General features: G+C 45.4%; 1 long non-coding RNA gene across 2 annotated transcripts; it reads left to right on the forward strand.

Annotated features, from left to right (window-relative positions):
• The first annotated feature begins 1,579 nt into the window (after positions 1-1,579).
• LOC135303427 (uncharacterized) lies at positions 1,580-14,549 on the forward strand. 2 transcript variants are annotated; one of them, XR_010364912.1, is made up of 3 exons: positions 1,580-5,051; positions 6,529-7,294; positions 8,961-14,549. It is a non-coding gene; the product is annotated as an uncharacterized LOC135303427 (long non-coding RNA). The 2 variants fall into 2 exon arrangements; XR_010364913.1 differs by having other exon boundaries at positions 7,167-7,294.
• The last annotated feature ends 10,929 nt before the right edge of the window (positions 14,550-25,478 follow it).

Raw genomic sequence — 25,478 nt, forward strand, 5'->3', positions numbered from 1 at the left:
GCAGGTAACTCAGGCCCCTGCTCAACCACTGATGTCTTGGCCTTCCACTGAAGTGAAAGTGTGGAAAGTGGCAGATCTGCTAAACTACATATTTTTCCTCTTGCAACCAGATGTTCAATAAGTATTAAGCCGAATTTACTACTTTCATTTCTTACTTCCTCACTTCCTGCCCAGTAGCCATGACATTCTGTATGAACCAGAGATGAACCTCCTCTGGCAGATGAAGGCCCATACCCAACCTTTGCATCATACTTAAACCAAACTTGACTCTTCAGTTGAGTTTGAAATGTTGTTTCAACAATTTTTTCAACTTTCACATTCCTCTGCCCTCTTTGGGATTGACTGGAGGTAGAGGCACCAAAATACCCTGAGGAATGCTGTCTTACATTAATTTCTGACCCTGCTGATTAAACAGTCTTTCTGATCCTGGTTAACTCTGCTCATTTACAGGCCAAAAACCCACTTGGGCAAGATTCAAACAAACATCCAGGCCAGCAGCTTCAACTGCTCTCATTCACAAGCAATCAGTCAGAAATCTCTCTGCTGAGTTTGGTGGCACCGACATCAAAGGTACAGCACTTTTCATGACCACACTGACGTCACCACTGCAAAGCCTGATGGAGGATGGAATGAGCAGATCCTGCCAGTTTTCACTGCCTGGATTTGGCAGCACACAGAGGTTTTGTGATGAGCTCTGCAGGTGAGGTGATGTTGGACAGCTGTGACAACCCCTCTGTCAGATGTGGCACTCAATAACTTGACCTCAGGGACAACACTGGGACTTTCTGGGAGTCCATCACTAAACTGTCATGCTACGTAAATAGCTCTCTGCTTTCCGTTTCTTTTTTTTTTTTTTTTTCCTTCTTCTTGCCCTTTTATCTGATAGACAGCCTGGTTCACAGAACAGTATGGTGGGAAGATGGGCTGATATGAGTGCTCTTCCATGCAAAGGCATCAAATATTTTCTCTTGGGCTGTCCTATTTCAGTGCTGATCTACTACCATGTGCTCCTGCAAACGCTGCTGTGGTCCTTGTCTTGCCCTGAGAATTTACTGAGCCCGGATGGGCTGAGGGAGGTATGAGGGCATCAGGACCACCCAGTGCATGGCTGACACGTTGTCCTTACAGCACTCAAGCATCCGAACAATAAAACATTACTCAGGAGATAATGAACCATTTGCAGACAATTAAAAAAATCAGCCAGTGGCATTTCAGCCAGCCAGGATGGCTTGAGAAGCTTCCACTTGCCCTGCCATTAAGATAAGGCCCATCTTGCACTGCAAGAAAAGTAATTGAGGGGCAAGAGTGGCAGTGAACATTCTTATGCTTAACATCTGTTAATGAAAGATCATTTAACCAACTGCAAAAGCAAGAATGGTCACTATTTCAGCTTCCCAAACCCATGCTGCCACAGCACTTCTGAGATTGTGCTCCCTGTAGGACAACACTGCCAGGATGAAAGGGAGTTTAGTTTCAGGCAGATTATTGCTTCACAGCACAGGGGATACAGGGACTTCAGGGCTTGAGTGTGAGCTTGAGAGCCTCCCATACACATTTCAGATGTCCTAGTCCAGCCTCCAGCCCTTCTTCCCTACCACAACAGCATAAGAACAAACCAGCCATTGTTGCTTAAAGGGAGAGCTGGCTGATACCATTTTGGTGGTGAAGTATATGCATCTGGATGGAAGCTGTGTATGGCAGGAGATGGAGATGAAAGATCTGCTATGGGGCAGGAAAGTAGTGATGCCTCCAGTGGGACTGAGAGAGCACTAGGTTCCACAGCTCTGCCTCAGGCAAAGAACAGATGAGTCCTTAAGGAGGTTGCTTTGCTTCCTTGTTGGTTGTTTTCCTACTTCTCAGGGGAGACACAGTGAGGTGAGTCCCAAGATTATCATCTCCCTGCAAGCAGGAGCCACATGACCTCCACCATGCTCTGAAACCAGATGAAGGTTCCAGGTCCATTGCCTGGTTGCCCTCACAGAAGTTACCTCATAGAAGCCTCTTCAGCTTCTTCATCTCGCTCCACAGGAAAATCATGATGGAGCACAGCTGTTTTCTTTATCTCAACTGACTTCTTTTCTTCTTTTTCCCTCCCTGTAGCTGCCCAGGTTGCTTGTTGGCAGCTCCACTGCAGTGCCAGTGTGCAGCAGAAGGGCATCTCATTCTGAGCCATGCTGGATAAGAAGGTGGGAGTCAGCACTTTTCTTCCCACAGATACCATCCAACCTTGACCTCCACCATCCAGATCTGCAGGTCATTGCCCCAAAGTAATGTTCCTCCTTGACCCTGATACTTCTACCCAGATGGTTATTTCAGCTGGTAAAGAATTTTTCTAACATATGAAGAAAAAAAAGACCTAGCAAACCAAAATATAACTAGTGCACTGCTGCCTCTTTATCTGGCTGTGCTTTATTTGCACAAGCTGAAGAACTTCGTGGTGCCAGGAGGGATGCGATAGAAGTTCTTTGTCTCATAAATTATTTTGGCCCAGTCTTCCCCCGGGAGATAGGACTTGAGAGCAAGAGCTGGCAGCATGGGTTCTGCTCCCAGCTTTGGCACTGACCTGCTGCGTGACCTTGGACAACTCACTTCACCTCCCCTGAGCTTCTGTTTCCCCTCCTCTCCTTTGTCTGCCTTGTTTATTTGGACTGTCAACTCCTAGAGAAAGGAATTCAGCCTCCCTGGCAGCTTGAAGATTGCATAGCGTGACAGGAGCCCAATCGGACTCGCTTCTGGGAGGTACTATAGTAAAAAAGTTCATAATGATGACTAGAAACCAGCATTTGCTAAACAATTGTATGGGAGCTTTTGCTTATTAAGGGGCATACATGAACTAGCAGAACATCTCTGACGGTTCAGAGAGCTTGTCCAGGGACAGCAACTGTTTTTGTTCCTTTTCCATGGCCACACTGAAGACCATATCTACCAGCCCCATAAATATTGACATCTTCTCCCTATCCCAGCTGCACAGTGGGAGGAGTGGGAAGCATCTGCCAAAGAAAAGGGAATGTTTGTTGGAGGTAATGAAGAAGGCTTCTCTTGGAGTCCTCCCCCTCGCTCACATCTGGACAGATAACAGCTCTTGTGAGAAAGGTTGAAAGAGCCAGGGAGGCCTCCTGGAAAGGGCAGGGAAACACTCCACTTTGGAGCTGGTGAGCACCAAGGGCAGAAAGGTGGACAGAGGCTGTGGGGGCTAATGCAGGCCCTGTCACCCAGAAATCAGGGATGAAACAGACAAAACCAAGGCCACTAAAATCCTATGGGGCAGATCATCTTTAGGTGAAATCACAAAAGCCTTGATTCCAGAATACACCTCTTTCAGGCACGTGCTGCAGCTTTGAAATCCATTTTACCCTCTGGATGGTATCAAAAGTTGTAATGAAGGGCTTGCCATTGCATTTGTGGCTCTTGAGGAGACTCCATACTCACCCACTGCCTTCTACTCTGCTCAGAGTCCCCCTGGCAGTTCCACAGTGTCCCTCAGCCAAGAGCACAGCCTTCTCTTCCCGCTGAGTGACCCACAACTGGTACACAAGGACATCATGATAGGACGAGAATCACAGCCTTTGTGCTACACGCCACTCCACAGATATAGCTAAGAGCAAATTGTTTCTCTAACATGCCAAGGATGCCTTTAAAAAAACCTCTTACCCCACCACCCCTTCGGCAGTAGCCCTGCAGCTTGACAAACTCCACTGGAACGCTTGTCTGCTTTTAAAATGTCTTGAATGTATTGCATGTATTGGCCTGTCATTGGTTTTCTCAAACCCCAGTGATACAGAGGGGTCTGCTGGGAGCAGTGTGGAAAGCAGCTCCTTAAGTGATGCTTTCCAGTTGACAGGGCTGGAGGGCAGGCACTACCTGCTGTTAGGGGAAAAAGCCAATCCAGTCGTTAATCCATCAACCAGAGGCCAATGTAGAATTGTTCCTCCCAGTGCTGCTTTCCAGTGCTTTGTCTATTTATGCCTGTGCTGGTGAAGGTCCTTCCCCTGCCTGCCTGCCCCCTCAGAAGCATCCTTCTGGGATGAGTTCTTCCTACCCTGGCAGCACCTGGGAGTGCACAGAGGCTTTTTCTGTCTTCAAATGTAACAGGTGGCATAAAGAAGGCACAAAAATAGGAAAGATGATCTAAAAGAATTAACTCCACCTGGCCTTAATTCCCTACTCCCCACTGCAACAGGAGCTTTGGAAACTCAAGAGACAGATAAGCTCACATGGAAGAGCGATGCTCAGGTGCAGAGCGAGCAGGAGTGAGGATCTCCCTGTGCATTGCCACTGATAGTGTTTACAGATCTGTGTTCTGCCATTGCATCCATCTTGCTGCACAGCCTGAGGCCATCACCACATGAAACAGGTAAAGGGCAGTGGCTGCACATTTAAAGGAAATGTAATAAGAGAAAAAAAGTCTGTTTTTCACAGCTTGCAGGTTGTGGTTAAGTAGTTGCTCCTTTCCATGGCAGTCACTGGTGCACAGAGACCACCACAGACATGCAGTTGCCAGGGTCTGAAGGGTGAAATTCCTATGTCTCAGTCTCCAAATTCTTCAAATAGTGCCTCCAATTTCTATGTTTTCATAAAGGCATGGCCTGCTGCCGGGTGACCTGGAAGAGGCATCGCAGTGCTTTGTCAGCACACTCGCCTCACTGCAGAAGCTAAGGACCAAGTTGTCTTATTAATCATTTAAAAAGTGGGGAGGAAAAAAAAATAAAAGGCACAGTTCTGGCTAATTGTAGGGGGGAAAAATGAGGTCAGAGTTCATTTTTTTCTCTGCTGTCACTTCACAGTTCACTGGCTGACAAGGAAAGCAAGATAAGAAGAGACGGGAGATAGTTCAGGGAACTGAACTCCCTCTCCCAAGGAGAAGTGGGGGAGTTCAGGTTTTGATGTGGATGGAGAGGCAACTGTGCTGGGTGTTGAGCCACAGGACTTGGCAGAGGGGATGCCATAAGCTCCTCCAAGAGGGAGGGGAGCGTTTGGCATGGTGCTCATGGAGCAAGCATGTCTCATTTTTTGCCACCCCATAAACGTACTGATATTGGTGCTGCTCGCAGGTAAGTCTGAGCTGAGAGAAACTGGGAGCCCCCTGCACCAGCAGCTGTGCAGGATTTCAAGCAGATATATTTGATTCAGTCTAAGCCTCGGGGTTTATCCACTCTCCGTTTTTGAGGGTTTTTAAAATTTCTTTTTAATTTAACATCTATGCAAATGTATGGATTGGAGGAGAGAGCAGAGCCCTGGTGCTCCTTCCTGCTCTGACACTGGGCTGATGATACAGCAAAGCCTGCCAAACCACCCTTCCCTCATTCTGTCCCCTATGGTCGCTCCCGCTATGAGCAGCAACTGCTAGAGTAACCGAGACCTCCTCAGGAGCGTGAGATCCAGAATCATTCATTTCATGGGGCCCTCCTGCGAGAGCAAGGGATTTGTTACCCTGATTCCTGCTGGGGAAGCGCTCCCACAGCCACAATGTGAAACACAATACGGCACGGACTCTGACATTCAAGCTGGGTTATTTGAGGCAAGTTTGTTACACGGGGGCTATGCAGCACAATTCCAGCAGTAATTATCCAGGCTCCTTGCACCATTCTGGCCAGTTTAATGCTAACTCTGGCCTGAAATTGCAAAGTCACGGGAAAAGCTGATGTGCTGTGCTTGGCTTTAGGGGTATAGAGGGAGGAAAGGGGTCAGGAGGAGGAATCACAACCGGAGGGGGTGGCTGTTTAGTGAAGACCCCAATGCTGGGGACATGCTCTAGGGATGGGATGTTTGCCTCTGTGAGCATGAGCAGTGGACTATGGCAGGTGGCTTGGGACTTTCTTCAGCAGTGGCACTCATGGAAATTCCAGTGTTAATGAGAGACATAGGCTTTCTGCTACAGAAATTGAAGTGATGCCTTCAGCTCCTAAGGTCAGGCCAGGGGATCACAGCAGCCTGTGAATCTCTGTCCCAGGGCTATTGAGCTTAAGAGTTACCTGCAAGATGTTGCTTTAAGGTGGGATCAAAACCAAGGTTAATGTCCTTTTCCTTCCTCAGCTGAGCATGTGCAGAGCAAGCAGGGATTGCAGGGGAAGTGTGAGGTGAGAAAGGTGTCATCAAACTCTTGTGAGAGGTTAACCTGGTTCCTGAAGGTTGCACAAGCCCCCAGCAGCAACACTGGTGGTGTGGCAGAGCTGAAGGCTGAGCAGGTAAAGGCAGGTGGGCCATTTGTGCCAGTCCCCAGACAAACATGAATAACCTCCAGCACAGCCAGTTCCACCATGCTTTGAAACAGAAAACAACTTCTGAAGAGCATTGGAATGCTAAGACATGTAAGAAGGAATAGTGGATAAAAGGGGCTGAACAGAGGACTATAAACATCTACAAAGATATGTTCCCCTGCCCCTCCAGCCAGGATACCCATCCCTTCCCAGCCCTATTTTCCACTAATGCAGGATGATTCCTAATTGCTTTTGCTATGGAAGTAATAACATGTGAGGGTGTTTTCCTTTTTTCTTTTTTTCTTTTTTTTTTTCTTTTTTCTTTTGGCAGGAACGACAATCAGGACCCTTCTGCATTTAGACATGAAGGAAAAGAAGGAAAACAGTCTTGTTTTCAATAAGACAGGGTCTCTTCCTCCGTTGCTCAACTGCCCATTTGCACAAGGCTTTCTGGCCCCGTAGTAGCCTGTTTCCCTGGAGAGTACAGTCAACATGGGGAGGCAAGGCAGCATTGGAAGGTAGCCTGAGGATAACAGGCGTTATAAAGAGGAATTTTTTTCCCTGCTGTTTTTGTTTGTTTTACCACAGAGGCTCAGAGGAGCTGGCCAAGAGCCTCACACAGCAGGTGCTGCCTGGGAATGCAAGGGGAGCAAAATTCCTACTAAATGGAAGCATTATTTGACACCACTGCCTTTCGCAATCTTTTTCTTTTGTTTCAGACAAACTCCAAGGCCTCCTGGGCTTTGTGGTCAAAGCTGAGTTGGACTCTTCTGCAGGGGAGGAAAGGGAAGTAGTAAGGGTGTCCCCAAACATGCCAAACTCTTGGGTGACAGAGACCAAGCCTTCTGGAAACAATACTGCTGGGTTCCCACAGAAGTGACAAGAGGGCCAAGAAAAAAAGAAAAATCACCTTTGGCTCCCTCACAGCAGTGTTGTACCTTTTTTCCTTTTTTGCTCCTTTTTTTTTAGTGAAGGAGAGGCTGAGCCTGCACACCCACACCAAAATGATTTTAATATTTGGAGATCTACAGGAGTGGGTCACTACTCTGGCCAGCTTGCTATTGTCTACCATGGCTGTTGCAAGACTCAAAGACAGTGTAAGTGTGGATAAAGGAAAGCAGGATAACTCCTTCCTTTACCGGAGGCTTCCCCTGTGACTCAGTCCTTCAGCTCCTCTAATTTTCTTTTGGACTTCAGCTCCTTCCCAATAAAGCTGGCAGAATCCATGGGGGGGGTCATATATCAGCAGCATGGGATGTGTAGCTATTTCATAAATGATGGAACAGTGTAAAAACCCAGAAAGAAGGAGGTCAGAATCTTCCAGAATTGACAGGCTTTGCAGCAGACTTTACATTCTTCTAGTTTTTTACAAGCAACCAGGGTGCCTCTGTCCAAACGCCCTCCTCCTACCAACAAAAATGTTGTTTCAGAGAAAGTCTCATTTTTCATAGCCTTTTGGATACCCTCAGTTACCAAAATGACCGCACAGAAGTGATAGCTCATTTCCAGAAGCCTTCAAAGGTGCAGTAACTGTGTGCTCAGGCACATCTGTCTCATGGTTGTCCTCAAGCAAAGGGACAGTGTTCTGGTTTGCTCCACACCTTACATGCTGGCATTGTCCTCCCTGATGGAGCCCTGGGGTGCTCCTCCAAGGCTGGTGCAATTAATATTAATTATTTTCTCCCCCTTCCACACTCTGTGGTTCCTGGGGGGCCAACAACCCCAGCCTGGATGCTTTTAAACAGTGCTGTGTGAGACACGGCCACATTCCTTAGCTGTAAGTCTCCAGAATCACCCAAAACAAGTTCAGAGCACGACTTGCAGCCACACAGATGACGTGGCTCTTCAGGCCCAGAGGTAAAACCAACAATATTAGCAACACAGTGGATAGGTGGTACCCACATTCCACTGGCATTTCTCCCTGCCAGTGTCCAGCTATTGCATTCCTCAGCCCAAACAGCAGCTTTCTTGGATTTCTTGTACTGCAAAAGATGGAGAAATCCACGTGAGACAAATATCTGATGCTTCCCAGTTCTTCCACTGCTATTTATTGAGTACCCTAAAATTAATGAAAACCAAAGACACTTGAATGTAGTGCAGAAAGTCATAAAGTTCAGAAAATGAAAATTGAAATGAGCCTCTTTCAGAAGGCCATTTGTGTATCATTAAAATTTCTGCCCACTTAGAAAGGGGAAGGAAGCAAAACTTAAAAGCTTCTGGTGTAAATTTGCAATGGTGAGAAAAGTATGTCCTTGACAAATAGCCAGAAAGACAAGCTACTGCCATGATCAAGCTCTTCAGGATCAGGAGTTCCACTGAATGGTATAACTGCTGAAAAATAGAAAGGATGTAGAATAAGGCTGCACAAATAGTTTCAAAGATGGAAAATATGCCTTGATGGTGTGAAACACAGATCTATCTGTCTATCTCCGTGTCTAAAGGGGATGGAGAGAGTGTAGTAATGTACAACACATCTGTGCAGAGAGATGGGTGAAGTGTTCAGAAGTCCTTTGGCAAGGCTGGTCAGAGCCCTTGTTTCAGCAAGAAATGTCTGTCTGGTTTTTACATCAGCAAGTTCAATTTCTCTTCATTTTTCTAAATGAAAGTATTTTGGAAAATATTTTCTTAATATCCCCAGTGAATTTTTTCTGTATTAGTTAAGGACAAATGATAATGCAAACAACAGTGCAAAAAGTTTTTAAATAGCTAAAACTGCAGTAAAGTTGACTCACAAATACTTCTGATATATCAACTTTTGTCCAGGTGCCAGGATTAAAAAAAACCCCAACTCCAAGCTTGGAAGGATGTAGGGTGCCAGGCAATGCTGCTCAGTTATGAAGCAGAGAAAAGTGTAAAACTGATGGCTACGTGTGAAGCCAAACAAAAGCGGATTAGAAATGAAGCACATTTTTAAATTAATGTGAGCTTCAAAATCAAGTAATTTGATGAGTCTCCAACTTCTGATGTGTTCATATTCCCATATATTGGTATGTCCGGAGCTGGATGGTTTTCTGGAAGATGCAGCAAAGCTACTGGGCTCGGTACTGGGCTAATTGACTGCAACTGAATAGCTTTGAAATATAGGAAGTCATACCAGATGTTCTCATGGTTCCTTCTGGCCTTAAATCCTGTGATTCTATGAATGAGTTTCTGAATCTGCGAAATCCGAAGTCCTGAGAATACAAACATATGAGCAGAGTTATACTTCTGGCCTCCACATCAGAAGAAAGATATTGAATGTGCATTGTTGCGATAAATCAAAGAAGCAGCTAAATCAGAGCTGTAATAAAAGTCAACTGCAGATCTTTGTGCAGAAATTGGTCATATGTCATGTGAGGACAAAGTTTGGAGATGAGATTTCTCAACATCTGAAATGACTTCTTCTGGAAGCAGCCCCTTCCAAGCACTGTGGTGTAGATCCTTCATACTCACCACAGTCTTCTGTGCCACACAGGAGCTTGTTTGACAAGTGACGATCAGCGAGGCACTGAATGCTGCTGACCACAGTGTAATTGAGATGAGCATCCCTGCCACGAAAACCAGCAGTGAGACATTCAAGCCAAGAGAAAGGGGTTTTGTTTTGCTGGGCTTCCTTAAGGGGAAGCATATCAAAACTGAGGAAACTGAAATCCACAGTCAGCAAGAAAGCTTACTCAGCCATGGTCTAAGCACAGTCACACCAGCCATGATCTACCCACTCCGAAAAGTGTTTTGAAAAAGGAAGAAGAGCAGCAACAAAGGGAAGAAAAAGGAAGAAGAGCAGCAAGAACAACAACAACAACAAAAAAAAAATCTCAGAAGAATTAGGACATTTCTGTGTGATTTGAAAACACATATAAGTAATCTGATTCATTCTGGGAGGAAATCCTCTGTATACCCCATAACTGGATTCAGAGGACATGAGTGTGAGTATCACCACTGAAATTCCTTCTTGCCAGGCTCTGAGCATCTCCAGTTTCCTGCCCTCACCATCTCTCTCAGCTGTGCCTCTGGCTCTACCTGGAGAAGGAAGCAGAGCAGGCAGGACCCACCTGGGAACCAACACGTCTCATCAGCACCACATGGGGCGATTCCTAAGATGCATGGTGGATCACTGTGATGCAAATCTCCCTCCTTCATGCATGGAGGGTTCTGGGCCCTTGCAGCATGGACCCATTTCTTTAAAGAAAACCTTAGAGAAAGAGACACTTGGCTTGAATGAAACGCTCAGAAAAAGAACATGTGCTGCCAAAATTCTCCAGTGTAGCACCCTTATTATATAACACCAGGCTACATGTGTCGTGCAAAGTGCTGTCTGTCATTTGCAGAGGGCCCGTTGATGCTCTAACGTCACCACCAATGTCACGCAACACTGGGTGAAGCAACGAGCGCGGCGATGTCACCAGGAAACACATAATGCCAATGACAGTGGAACTAATGTAGAGGCGATTGTCCTTGCATTATTCAGCACTTCCAATTGCTCTCTGGTTTAAGTGGCTGTATGATGTAATAATATATAAATACTGTAATGAAGGGTTTATTTATAGCCATCCTCAGTGTTACTGGTGAAAGTATTAATGCGTTTTTCCCACGCTATGTTCATTGACCGCAGCCGTGCAACCCATTTTCAAGGGACTATGTCAAAAGAGTGTTTAAGCCATTCCTCAGTCAGAGGAACAGGTGAACAGCTAATGCAGCAAGGGAAGTAATCAGCTTTAAAAATGGGAATGAAGAAAACCAAAAACAAAGCAAAGAAGTGTGGGTGAAGAGAGGACATAACTCAAATGGAAAAAGAGGGTTAAAGTGTCTCTAAAGCTGGCAACTTCTTTCCAGCCTGGGTACAAATGGACTCCACAGAGGAAAAGACACTCGCACCTAGCTCTCATTTAAGACATGAAAACTGATGGAGCGGGGGGAGGGATCAGACCTTGGACCAAAAGCAGCTTCAAGTCTTAGAAATAAGAGTGATGCCATTCACACTGCCAGAGTTGCTCTTGATTTCAGTGTTGGCCTTAATTGAGCTTGCACTTCTGTATAATCCTTCACCTCCTTTAACTTTCCAAACCACCCTGGAGCCACCAGTAGCTTCCAGATGTTTTTTTTTCCTCCTCTCTGAGGATGGCATGGAGAGAAAAACAGCAGGTCTTGAATGGTTGAAGGTGCAGGATTTCAGAAGGACTATGTGGCTCTTGCAGAGACACACAACTCTCCCGTTCCTACGCTCCATCTGCAAAGAGACTTCCCTTTCACTGTAAACACAGTAAAAATGGGAAAAAGCAGAAAGAAAAATTTTTACTTGTGGGAGAAATGTGTGATTTCATCATTGCAAGTGTGAGTTTCTTGGGGAGTGTAGAAGAATCCACAATTACCTGGAGAGCAAAAGTGGTGGAGATGGGGCTTCTGGCTTTCTGGTCTGCTTTCCTCCTGTGCTGCACCAGGTCCTGACCCACTCCTGAGCCCCTCCTGGTACTGCAGCTCCATTGCTGACCTAGGAAGAGATGCTTTTCAGAAATTCATCTGATACCTGCATTTCCCCTATTTAACGAGGCACTTTCCCTGTCTTTGACTTGGCTCATCATTCCTTGCAGGGTGTACCGCCTCCTTTAATGGCTCTTTAAGTGGTGGAAACAGGGCCAGGCTTGTAGAGAAAATACCGAAATTTCTCCACCCAGATTAGGACTTCCCCATTCATCTTTCTTAAAATTTGCCATTCCCAGAGCATAAAAATCCTGTGTATCCATGTGGGCTTTGAGTGCGAAGCAGAGCAAGAAATGGGGCAAGAAATGGAGTGACAGCAGGAGGGGATGTATCTTCCTCCACTGCATTGGCATGCTGCCAGCAAGTGCAAGAATCTGCCTTTTTTTTCCCCTGTTTCACAACAGAGCTGTGCTGTAAACAGCATTCATCACACAGGGAGTTCCACTTAGAAATGGGTGAATGCTAGAAAAATACTATTTACAAGTCCTCCCTCAAATAAAAACCATGAGTTTATTTTGGCACCGGCAGTGATTCTCCAAGTGATTGCTTCTGGCAAGCGCTCAGGCAGGTACAACAACACTTGCTGAAATATTCAGAGGATGGGGACATGTTGCAGAAACTAGTGTAAATGTCAGCTGTGGGACAAACACTTGTGCAAATCTGTGCAGCGAGGGGTTTGCATAGCTGGTTTTGATTGCTGCTTGTGGGTTCCAGACTCCTCGAATCAAAGCGGAGAAGCTCTGCCTCGTGACGGAGGTAAACAGGGACACACGCAGAAACTCATCAAGAAGAGTACAAATGAAAATTAACAAAAAAAAAAGGCAACAACAAATAGTTGAACTGCAGTCAGGCAGCATAGTTTACAACAAGCCCAAAGACTGAGAAACAGCCAAAGAAACCATTCACGTAATAACAGCATGTCAAACACATCTGTAAAGTTCCTGTAGCATTTGCAAGCAGCGGCCTAAATTCAACAGGATTTACTTGGAGCACATCATGAGATTAAAATCAAGAGAGCATGCAAATATCTTACTGGAACAGGGCCAGGAGACAGGACTACAATTGCATGGTTAATTGAATTTGGCAAGCAGTCGCCCAGCTATATTTCCTCCGGGATTGACATGTGGAGTAGATCGATTGATACTGGAAGAATTAAGGATGGGGATTGCATGAAAAATGAAGATCTGACTGGGTGGGCTCACCAAGGTGGGCAGATGGGCTAATGTTCAATAGGTGGCACCTACAAGCAGAGATCCAAGGCTGGAGTCACCTCAAATTGCCCCCCATCTTCCAAACACTTCCCCTGATGCAGACAGACTTAACCATATGCTGGCTGTAACTGCTGTGCCCACATGTGAAAGCAATTGCAAGGCTGGAAGGGCTTGGGTTCTGTTTTGTTTGCGTTGTTCATTATCTACAAATGCAATTACCAAGGGATAAATTAAATTAGGTTGTAGCATTATTTTGAACATCTTTTCTGGTTTGCTTTACTTCAGATTTTCTGAGAGGCCAGTGTTTATAGTAAAAAGTACAACTTGGCAGAAGTACAATCAGGAGTGAGCAACACATACCACAAACAAAACCATTAAGACCATTTAGAAAATTTTTGCAAAAGACAATCAAGTATTACGGGCCTAATTTCCCACTTGGTCACCATGATTTTATGTCAACATTAACACCATTGACTTCAGCTGAGCCCTACAGGCACAAAGCTTGTGTGATGGGGTGGGAAACTGGCCCAGTTTAGGATTATGTATATCGTATTATTTAAAAGACAAAGAAACAAATCCCAGGAGTGTGTAAGTATGCTGAAGTCTCTGAATGTAGACTTTTCCCTCTGAAATCAAAAGCAGAGCATCTGTGTACTGGGAGGAGTGGAATCAGGTGTCCTCTACCTGCTATTGGCAAGGCATGGCCATCAACAATGAACATTTTGGGACTGGATGTAGAGTGTAGGACAGGATGTATATTCTGGAAAATAGAGAGATGACTAAAGAGAAAGGTGTATCTTCTTCCCTGAGAATCTCCTCCCCCAGTCCTAAATACCTTCTTATTTCTCATTACTTCATACACTAGGATCTATTTTTAATGCTTCTCAAATTAGTAATATAATTTTTTTTTCCATACGTGTATGAATATAGAGATATGTAAACCCAAAAAAAGACATGATGTGTTTTTTCTGCCTGGTTGATCATTGGTTTGGGTTTTTTTCATTTTAGGTCTTTTGGAAGTGCAATTATATTAGACATGCTGGGCTGGCCATTAGGATGAGTAAAACAGTTTGGGAGAAGAAAAGGTTTGTGAATATTTCAGGATAATTACTAACAGTTAGTCCCAGACCCAGAAAAAATATTAAAAAGGGAAAAAAAAAGCAAAGAAAAAGAGAGAAAAAGAGTTTCGCCTGTTACTGATTTCCTTTTTGGTTTCAGGGGCCATTGTTTGTTTTAATGACAGGAAAAGAGAGCTGTCAGAAGACATTTGCATAGTGCAAATAGGGTCACAAATCAGAGGGGCTGTGGAGATCATGTAGCAGTGAGCCGGCACCCATCGGTGTGCAGCTACGAGGACGAGGTTGTTTTCTGTAGTAATGGGAAAAAGCTGATAGCTTTTCCACATGCAGTGGAGGGCTCAAGCAATTTGGGGGAAGAAAAGCTTCCCACTTGCAGCAGGGTTTGCTGGGCTCTCATGAAGGCGTTGCTGTTTGTTTATTTTCCTAGCTTGTGTGCTTAAGATGCATTCTTTGAAAATTTAGCTGATGGGTCTGTTTGTATAGACTGCACTGCTGGTGAGTTAGACCAGGGGTTTGTGCTCATTTGGGAAAAGAGAAAGAATCCTGGCCATCAGAAATGTTTACTATATCAGGAAATGAATTCACTACTTGAGGGTTCCAGTGGATATAAAACAAAAATTAAAACAAGAGCCTTGTATAAACCCACTTTGTATTGTCTCCTCCATAAACAACCCCATACATGACAAAGCTCGGAGTGAGTGAGAGAGGTAGTTTTATTGGGGCATGTGGAAGTGAGTTAATTGCTGTTGTTTTTTGATTGTTTTTCTGCACATGTTGGTGAGTTTGAAGTGAAATCTGGTTGTCTTTTCTTTCTCCCATTCCAGGGAGAGCTGAGCCTTTGCTGAGAAATAACACTAGGCAAAATGACTTCAAGCTGTCACCATTACACAACCTAAACTTTATTTCTTCATTAATGCATTACAGAGCAAAAAAACAATGAGAGCATTCCTCTGGAATGTGTGTTTACTGAGCACAAAATGATATGTTTACTGAAATAGCAGTTGCTGCCGGGTTACCCAGTGGGAGAGAGCTCTCTCTTACCACACCGGTCCGAGATCCCGGTGTCGCTCTGCTCCGCGGCCCTCGACGCCAGTCACTTCCCCCTTGCCAAGAGGGTCCTGTGGGAAAAAGCAGTGGCAGTGCTGGCCAGAGCTGAGACTCAGCATCCTCCAGTGGCACCTTTCTGCTGGCTTCCGCAAGCCCTGGAGGAAAGGGGGAAAAGAAGGGGGATTTCAAGGCATCCCTTTCTGGAAAAACCATGAGTCAGAGGAGAAGGGGCTAAACCCAGGATTTCAGGGAGGTGTCAGTGCTTTTGTGGGAGTGGGAGAAATGCTTGGGGCAGAAGACAGGTGCTGGAGCCATGTGGATGAAGACTGTCTCTCCCAAAGAATGGGCAGAGGTGGTGGCTGGGGAGTGGCAGAGCAGGTCCTGGGTACAGCAGCCCTGGTGGGGATATGCCACAGGAGGAAAGGTCATATCCTTTGTGGTCACAGTAAGGAAAACACCATTCCTGATAGCCAGGATGAGATGGGCATGTTGCAAATGCCCCAAACAAAATCAGCCAGGGAAGGGAAGAAAGGGAGTTAGATAGATAAAGGCAAATAAAATCAGTGAGGGAGGTTTCTCCTTTATCCCAAGAGTCAAAGCAAACCATGTGTATATTAGCACATGTATACAAATGCGGGTGCACACACACACACCCTCCTATGCACCCAGTCTCCTAAATTCAAAGGTAGATTGTTCATTTCTCTTTATTCCACTAGGATTCAGACAGCAAAAAAACCCAATAATTAAGAAGCTTTTGCTCAGTATGACTGCCAAGCAGACATCAGGTTGGCTGCAGCACTGTTTGGTGTGGATATGGCTCTCCAGTGATTCATAACCAGCCCAATCGGAACAGGGTTCATCAGTGCCCCAACCAACAAAAACACAACTGCAATGTTTTCAGCTCTTTCCCTTCTCCTTTAAAGAGAAATACACACACACGCAGAGGAAAAACAGAACTAGAGAATGCTTTCTAACCTGGTACAGCATATTACACTAATTTGGGGATGCTGTTACTCATGCATCATTCACGACCCTGCCAAACCTGGGAACAAACAGTCCCTACAATCTTGATCAGACTGTCTGAGCTGAACTTTGTAGAGTTTTCCAATCTGAAAGAGCCCAAATAGGAAACATCCTTCCCCACTGCTAGCTCCTGTAATTGGCAGCATACCAGGCAGTGTCCTCACCCTGATCTGCTTCTGTATTGATATTTTTGTCCAGCAGTGACTGCAGGGCAGGTGAAGGGATCTGCAAACGTCATGTGCTGTCATCTTGCCACTGGGTTGCATTAGAGACCTCAGAGGCTCCATGTTGGGTCAGCTTCCCCCATGGTGGCAAAGCCCCTGGAAACAGGGAGGAAGTTGAACCTGGGCATCACCTCTGCCCTGCAGGTAAAAGCATCTCCTTGCTGAGATGGCCTTTGTTCTGGTTACTGTGGTGTTCATGCTTTTTGGTGTCTTGCGTGACACCACAAGGGCAGGGGGGCACTGCTACCAGGAGAGCCAGAAGCATCTCCTCCCCGCAACAAGTCACAGAATCAAAAAAACATTAAGATTGGAAAAGACCTTAAAGATCATCAAATCCAACTATCAACTCCTTCAAGGTGTCTCCAGCCATGGCTGAGAGGGGCCAGGAAAGAGTGCTATTTGTATACGTGCCATGAATGCATCTCGGCACCACACTGAGAAGGATTGACAGGAGCTGCAGAAAGGCTGAGTAAAATTTTCCAAAATACCTAAGTGATGTGGAAGCCTCCTGTCCTATTTTTAAAATGTGACTGAAGCACGTGAGACCCAGAGCCTTAAAGGTATCTGCCTCTGCAGATAGATCTTTAGAGCTAGGCACCTAAAAGAGCACCTCCATCCCACTGCCCTGATGATCCATCCTCCTCAGTATGGGGCCCTATCCCCTCTCAGTCACATCATTTCAGACCCTCACACCCAACAGGAGGTTGCCTCTTCTGCAAGTCCTACAGGCACAGACCTCTCTGTCCATCACACAACAGAGACCTCCTCTCTTTCCTTCACTAGTCCCACCAGAGATGCATTGTACTTGGGTTTTGCTTCCAGACGTGCTGCCCCTGGGGGTTTTTTCTGCCTTCTTTCCTTTGCTTTTGCCGGAACCCCTGCTGGGTGGTAATTCCTCTCCAGCCCAGCCAACTTCCAGCCGGGACCCAGCCCTCCCAGCTGAGGTATGTGGGCACATTGCTCACAGCAGAACTTGTAACTCCACAATAGGAAGCAAGGTGACTTTAGCTGTGTCTTTTCCTGCTGGCCAGTGGGGTCTGTGAGCTCAAGCCCGGATGGCTTGGCCCAAAATATCTCAGGCTGCTTCCTCAGCAATGAAATGTCTCCTATTTATTGCTGCTGATTATTGCTAATGACAAAGGCAGGTGGCTGGGGACAGCAAGAGGAGAATGGCAAGGCTCAGAGAGATCGGTGAAGATAAAAAGGTCAAAAAGCAGTTATTTTAGCTGCCGGCTTTGTGCAATTTTGGAAGCAGAGGACTGTTTCCATTAGATGTAGAAAGCACAGGTTTTAGCTGCAAGAGCACACTCTTCCCACTCCATGTTTTTGCAAAACTTCCTGCCTATTTGTAGCACCTCCTGCTGTATTGCTCACACCAGCCCTCCTCGCTCAAGAAATATACTGGCGCCATACGTCGGAGCCGTATGTCTCATCGGCATAGTGAGACTTGAGCAGAATCTATTGCCAGAGGCAGAAATACTCTCATGGATGCAGCCAGTAGAATAGGTGGAAATTTTCCAAATTTCTTTTTGCAGAGGGAACATTTATCCCCCGTGAAAAATGTGGAGGGACTGAAGGGAAGGCTTAATAATGACTTTTATGACATGTCCTTTCCCATTTCTAACTTTTTTTAATTGTGTTTTCTATCTTACAATGCCCTTGTGGAGCCCCTACTCTCTCACTGATGTCAAAGCAGGAACAGTGAGGAAAGAAATATTGTCACCCAAGCTGCGGTGCTGAAAGCTCCTTCTTGTCAGCACTGATACAAATAACCATATAGATACCAGGACGTGCTCCTAAAGTTTCTGTCATTGCGCAAGGGCCCTTCTGGCCTCTCAGCTGCTGCTGCAGTGCAGTGCTCCTGACATTCCCATGTTTCTCCTGAGAAAATCCTTTCCCTATGGACGAGGAGATGGCATGGAGGGTGCTGCTGCACAATGGTGCTGCTGTCAGTTAGGATGGAGGGAGAGGTAGGTGGGAGAAGATGAGGGTTTGCAGAACACCAGCAAAAGGCAGGCTGGGTGCTGGGAGCCCAGACGCTTCAGCTGGCACTCAGCAGGAGTGCCCTCCAAACACCATCTCTGCAGTGCAAATTCACCTAACTTTTAAGTGGCAGAATGTCTATTTTGCTTTACTTTGAAGTTGCATTATGCTGGTAGAGCCATCAATGATTTGAGCTTGTTTCTCTGCTACCAGTCACCTGCTGAACCCTGAGGACCTAAACACACCCTTCAGGTACCACCAGTTACATCCATTCTGGTGTGATGCACCACTGGCCCTCACACCAGGGAGCTGCAGACATATGGAAGCCACGGCTGCTCAGATGAAGGTCTCTGATAATTATCCACCCTCCCACTTCCCTGCTGCATGGACCAGATAGCTGCAAGCCAAGGCCATTACTCAGCGTATCATCAGGTGTGTAGCTGTGTCCTGAGCACTCCAAATTGGCAGGGAGATGACTATTGGAAGGAAGCTGAAGCCAAAAGGGCTGTGGAATTTGGCCAAATCTGCTGTCGATTTTAAAGCTGATTCCGCTGTTCCTCCCATGGAGCAAAACAACCATATTTTTCATTTTGCAAAGGACAAAGCTCAACAGGGCTTTAATTTTTTTATTTTCTTTTTTTGGCTTTTTTTTTGGTTGTGCTTGCTAGGAATTTATTGAACGCTGTTACATTATTCTTCTTGCTGTCAGGAAACAGGCTGACTGCCCTCCCAAAGTTTGGCTACTGAGCAACTAGGCTGCATGGGGCTTTTTGGCCACTGGTGAGGCTACTGTCTTAGATGGTGGCCTATGAGTGTCCTTCAAACACTTGGCATTGAAAAGCTTTGCTGTCAGCCTCTGGAAGTTCCCCTATCAGTGGGAGGTGAGTGGGTAGCACAGCTTCTGGGCCCAAAGAGAGCAAAAGACTACGATCATAAAATCTGTAACACAACATCTGCTTTGGTTTATACTCTGTGTGCTGCATTTCAGCCTTGGAGAGTGGCCTAGAGCTGCACGTGTGCTGCATGGGCCAGGGCTGTTGGGGAAGGTGCCCCATCCCCTGGCATTGTCAGCTCATCCCACAGGCTGAGAAATGCATAGTACTTTGATGAAAAATTTGTAAAGCTGAACCCTCCTTCCCTATTCCTTCAGTGGCAAGCATGGGAGGAAAAAGCCTGCAGTATTTTCTTGGGATGGGGATGAGCAGCAGAAACAGGTTGTGAGAATGGACAGTATAATGAACACAGCAGCAAATTGCACTCGTCTTCTGCTCCTTCCTCCTAGTTATCCATCATGATTTTGCACCTGACCCATCCACCTCCATATACAACAAAAATTTGGTGCTTGACCACCTGCCAGCCATCCTCTTTTTGTGCTGGAGTGGGTCTCATTCTGGGGAAAATTCCCCTGCCCTGGAGAAACCAGAGCAAGAAGCAGTTTCCCTGGGTTTGTTCCATTATTCATTGTTATCCTCCCCTCGGGCCGCCCTGAACAATTTCCTTCCCCTCCCCTCCATGTACACCTTTCAAATGGTTTTAGAATATGGCACTGAAAAATAAAGTTAAAAAAAAAAACACCAAATACCCAAGGCATTGAAAACATTCAAATATATTGCTCAGCTCTTTCCTCCCTGCACCATTGTCTTAGGAGGGCTGGCACGGGACCAGACTGCTTTCTTATTACCAATCTTAACTATTCCACTGGGCATCGAAAAATAAAGCCCTATAAAAGTCACTAATTAAATAAGTTCTCCCATCTGACCTAATACAAGCAACATGGGAGGTTGCGTGATTTTTTTTTTTAGTCTCTTTTTTTTCTTCCTTTTTGTAGAGCCCCCTTTTCTGACGGGGATTTGTTGTTTTTCTGGTAGGGGAGAGGGATTTCAAGGTCATGGAATGAATAAATGATGATAATGCGTGGCCGCGGGGAGAAGTGAGCACAGCGAGCGCGCGACGAGCACGGCAGCAGCCGAGGTGCTTCCTGCCTGTCTGGTCCCTTCCAGCGAGGACAGGCCTGCAGTTGTCCCTCCCTGTGGCTGCTGAGAGTGTGCTTGCCCTCCCTGCTTTTGTTTGCCATGGTGGCTGCTTGCTTTTTTAATTATCATCATTATTTTCTTCTCTCACGACTCAAGAGTGGATGATTATCTCATCCGAATGTCGCCCGCCCCAAGGCTCTGTGGGGCTCCTTGGCTCCAGGCCTTGTGGGATGTGGGCTCGCCCCAAAGCAAGAGAAACAGAAAATTAACGGCTGTATTTCCTGTTATTCTTGGGAATTTTAGATGGATGCATGAAGATAGATACTCGCCACGCTCAGCCGTGGTGGTTCCAGTGCTGTGTGCCCATGCTCACTCTTTCTCTCTGCTCCTTGGGCATGAGCCCGTAAGGGGGTGAGTTGGGCAGCTCCAGCTCGCTGCCCACGGCCGGGGCTGCATGGGGCAGTGCTCTTTCCTTTTCTCCTGGCTCACTTGCTGATGAGCTCTCCTCTTGCGAGAGCATCCTGAGGTTTTCTAATAACAGGAAGCGGCGCGCTGCCTGCCCCGGGGTCCAGCCGCATGCGGGAAGAGGTGTGGCTGCCTTCAATTTCGAGGAACACCAGTGTCATGACCTGCCCCAATCACGACGTGCTCTCCCCTTGGCATCCGCCTTGCTGCCTCCGGCACTGTTTTTTCACTTACTACCTGAGTAACCTAAGGGATTACAGCCAGCATTGGCCCTGGGGGAACAGACGGCTCGGGGGGACAGGGTTGCAGCTGATGAAAAGAGGCAGTTAGGGGTGGGGATGCTGAGTCCAGGGAAATGTACAAATTTACATTTCTGCTGTGGCTGCCCTGGTTCAGGTTGCCAAAGATCCTGAAGTTTCCAGTGAAACAGGTGCCGAAGGGTTCAGCAATCACCAGAGGATTTCCCAAATCTCTTTCCCTTTTTAAATGAAGGATCCCTGGCAGTGTAGGGTCTCGTCCTTTAATGAAGTGATGGATGGGATCTGCCCAGCCAGACAAGCTCTTCATCTGGAGAGCCAGGCAGCGCAGATCCCTGGGGACGCCGCCCAACAGTCCTGATTTAGCTTATTCTAGGCCATGCAGGGAATTATTAGCTGCAGGAATCTGCCTCTCCTCTCCTCGTTGAGCCTGCTTTTCCTATTTTAGCTTGGTGCTTTGCTTTCCCCCCACATGAGCTATTTATTCTATAGCTTTTACACTATAAAATCTAGGAAAAATAAACAGCAGCTGAGAGGGGGCTGTGGCCATCAGGGAGGGCAGGGATGTGTGCATGGAGCTCGGAGAGGGTGGTGGGAGCCTTCCCTAATGCTACCTCATGCAGTATGATCCCTGAGCCAGGGATGCAGCATCTGCCCAGCTTTATTCCTGTGGCTGTTGTGGTTAAGCACAGCTGTTCGTTTCAAGCCCAAGGTAGCAAAACAAACCAGAGTCACCTCATGGAGCCAGCAGGCTCATTGCTTAACCCATGGAAAGACTTCACATGATTTTTCTGTGACCAGTCACTTCAAATCTTCCGTGAAATGCCCCCTGGCCATTAACATTACGTGAATATTCCTGTGTACTCATTTATTAATGAGAGACCCGTGGAAATGACAAACCCTAAACAAATGCAGGAGGCTGTTCATAGAACAATTATATTTGCTTTTCACCAGCTTGCGGCCTGGAAAAAACATCGCTGAATTTGGATCATGTCAATTCAGTCATGAGACAAATATGTTGTGTGACTTGGCTTAAGTGATGGGGCTCTCCACTGGCTTTCCAGGGGTTGGTGGTCGCTTTCGGGACTCAGCAAGTTCCAATTCAGTTGACACGTCACACAAGATGCATTATTTTTCTGTGCACCATCTGTAATCTCAAAAGGCTTCCTGCCTCATGGGTCTTACACTGAATATGTGGTGGAAAAAGTATCAAAGATACCTGTCCAGGCCTCTTAAGAGATGGTTTCCAGAAAGGAAAAGCAAATAAGCTGCAAACCTAATGCCAGGATAAGGACAGCATGGAGCAAGCTCGTTGCCAAGCTTCCTAAGACATCCTGGTGAAGGCATTAGCAGGATCTACTTGGCATCTTACCCTGCAACTCAAGGGAGGAACCCTGCAAATTTCCATGTTCTTCTCTACAAAGAATATGAGACACATGCACTGTTGCCAATTTATTGCCTCGGGAAAGTTGATTAGGACAGAGGCCAAGTCATGAGCACAGAGAGGAACAGTTCTCCATCAACAGCAATGATCACTGGATATTTAATATGATGTCCAGCATCACAGCATATCTCAAACAGGAAGATCTGTGGACTTGGCCCTCTCTCTGGTGACTTTCTCTGGACAGCTGAGGACTCTTGTTGCTGTCTTACATTGTGAAGTTTCCTAGCAATATGTGTGTTCCTGCAGGCTACCCAGTGGGAATGACTTCTATTTTTCCATGGGTTTAAGACTGACAGCAAGAATTGGTGTTTGGAGGCTGCTCTGGGAAAAGGTGGAGGAAAGTCACATCTCTTCTCTAACCAAGAAAGGCCAGGGATAAAAGATAACAATTTACTTTTCTGCAGGTGCTTTCTTTGGGAGGCGTTGCATGTCTCCTGTAAGCTCTTGTGCTTCATGGTCAGTGCAGTGGAAGCTTTATTGGTGGGAGAACCTGGCGCTGGGTGGGGTGGTATGAATTAGTGTTCTGCAGAGCAGGAGAGAGCTGCAGGGCTTTTGGTAAGTAAATAAACCATTCGTTATTGAGCAGTAAAGGAAATTTGAATTGCCACAAAGCTTTTTCTGCAGGAAAACGTTGTCAGCTCATGATGGACGGCCAGGTTTAAGGCGACAGGGAAACTAAGTGGATCATAAATATATTCTAGCTTACCCTCTAACAACAAACCTCCAGAAACAGCTTTTGGGTGGTTGGTGCTTAGGGACTTTAAAAGACAAAATAACTGAGATGTCTCCTACAGAAGGCAAGCAAATGAATCAAACTATATTACAGTTGTGTATAAAGACCTCCACAGAGACTACAGAAAATGGGGTATTGTCTGGTGTTCATGCATACCTTAAATACATCAGTTCAGCTGTGTATTTACAACCAAGTAAATCTGTAATCAAAGGCTTGGTAAAAGGGGCTTGTCTTGTCTTCTTTTTCTTTTTTTTTCTTTTTTTTTTTTTTTCATGCTTCAATGAAAATACCCCCATGTTTCTAGCTTGTTAGGACACAGTCAAAAAGGGAATAACTCATTACACACTTCATTATTTTCCAGATAGCAGAGGAAATCTCCTAGGAATACTTGAAATATAAAGGGTAGTATAATGCCTAAAATCAAATTACATGAATTTTGATAAAGTGTCAGCATTTGCAACTGATCATGCTAATGCTGATTTTTGGGGACCCGTAACTCAATATGCATCTCAGTAGCAAATGAGAGCAGGATTGCCTCATAAGCAGCTGCTCTGTTCATTTTCTAAATAATACTACAAAATATGGTATAGATGGATCCCTCTTTTTTACCTTTCCTTATTTGCAAATCAAAGCTTCAGAGTTATCCCTGATATTTTCAACATGAGCCTCTGAGATACAGAAATGCTGAAGCAAATCCCTACATGCAAGCAGCATTTTATGGGCTAAAATATTCTTTATGATAGTCCTAAAACCAGAATTACCCAGTCCAGGAGCTGCTGAAATTTACAGTGGTGCATTAAAGCTACGACAAACAATCTCTGACAAATAATTTGGTCATAACTCTTATTTCAGTACACATTATGGTGAAGCAGTGTAAGTGGAAAAGGATGCTGTTGGGTAGCAGTGGGCACCACCTTTCAGTGCCAGACTCCAGATTTCACTTCAACAAGCAAAATGATCTTAACCTACTTTATGGGTTTTTTTTCTTTTCTGGAAAAAAAAAAAAAAAAGCTGTTTTTTTTTTTTTCAGAAACTCTCTATTTTATAATATGTTTGAAACTTGAGAAGAGACTGGATATGCTTTGTCTCCATGAGAACTACTTCATTCTGATTGATTTAGTAGAGAATGTGTCTGTGCTCCATGAATCTTCCCCTAAGAAATAGCTGAATGTATTGTTTCCAAACACTAATTCTCTCAACTTCTTAAAATCCCTTGGCACTTATTATATTCATTCCTCACAAGCAGTAGTGAAAACAAATGTTCTTTGTGTAAACAGATTTTGACAGAATGTGGGAAACTTAAATAAATATGGTTATAGTATGGTATAAAAATCAGCTTCAAATTTGAAGCAAACTGAAAGTGCATGGGTAAAGAGTCTTGTCACTCATCTTCAAAAAATATCCAAACCCAAATATATCCCGAGATATATTAAAACAGGTAAATATCAGCTCTGAGGCTCCCAACTGCGTCATATGTTTGAAGACATATTTACATGAGAACTGTGTAAATATACAATGTTAAGTAAAACAGTTGCTCCAAAATGTCCTTTCACATAGAACATGCTCTCGTATGTGTTATTCCACTCCAAGAAAAATGAGCATCCTACCAGTGGTGTTTTCCTCAGCTGGCCAGAGGTGTGGGGTGTAGCTCTTCCTTTCGGGTGGGCAATGATGTCATAGGACTGATGGAAACTAAGGATATTTTGAAACATTTACATGGCTTATTTAAATTAGAGGGGGGCAAAAGAAGAAAGTACTTACTCCAGAAAGCACAACTGGCCACAAAGGCTTCCTGTGAGATTGGATACCCTGGGTGGTTTTCTGAGGCATGAGGCCAAAGGCCAAAAGAGCAAAGCCACCCAAAAAGTGTCATAATTACCCTTTGGGGCAAGGGCTGCATGAAATGGAACTTATGAATAAAGACAAGGAAAACCCATTAAGTAATGTTATTGACATGTGTCTGACATCGCCGATAGCCAATCAGCACTTGCCACTTGTGCTCTGGATTTCTGAAATAATTTCTTAATGGAATAAGGGGTTTCCAATTCATAATGTCTTTCTACAGATGCTAGAGGATGCAGGTTTGCCAGCTATTCACGTTCCCAGCCTATATGCTGTTAATAAATTCAAAATTTGGTTGAAGCAGGGTAGTAGTCCTCTGTTATATCAGTATTGCAAACAAGTTTCAGCTTCATGTAATAACATAAAATTGCCATATATCAGCATTTCCTAAGCACCTGCCCCTGACAGTGCCAAGCCACTCTGAGAATTACAGGGGGAAGAAATGAGAGAGACCATTTTCCATGTGAGATGTAGTGCTGCGGCGACAAATATACCTTTTGATTACATAGTGCAAACAGACTTCAGTGCCAATTTCAGAGGCAA

This window comes from Passer domesticus, chromosome 6 (assembly GCF_036417665.1).
Source record: "Passer domesticus isolate bPasDom1 chromosome 6, bPasDom1.hap1, whole genome shotgun sequence".
NCBI lineage: Eukaryota > Metazoa > Chordata > Aves > Passeriformes > Passeridae > Passer > Passer domesticus.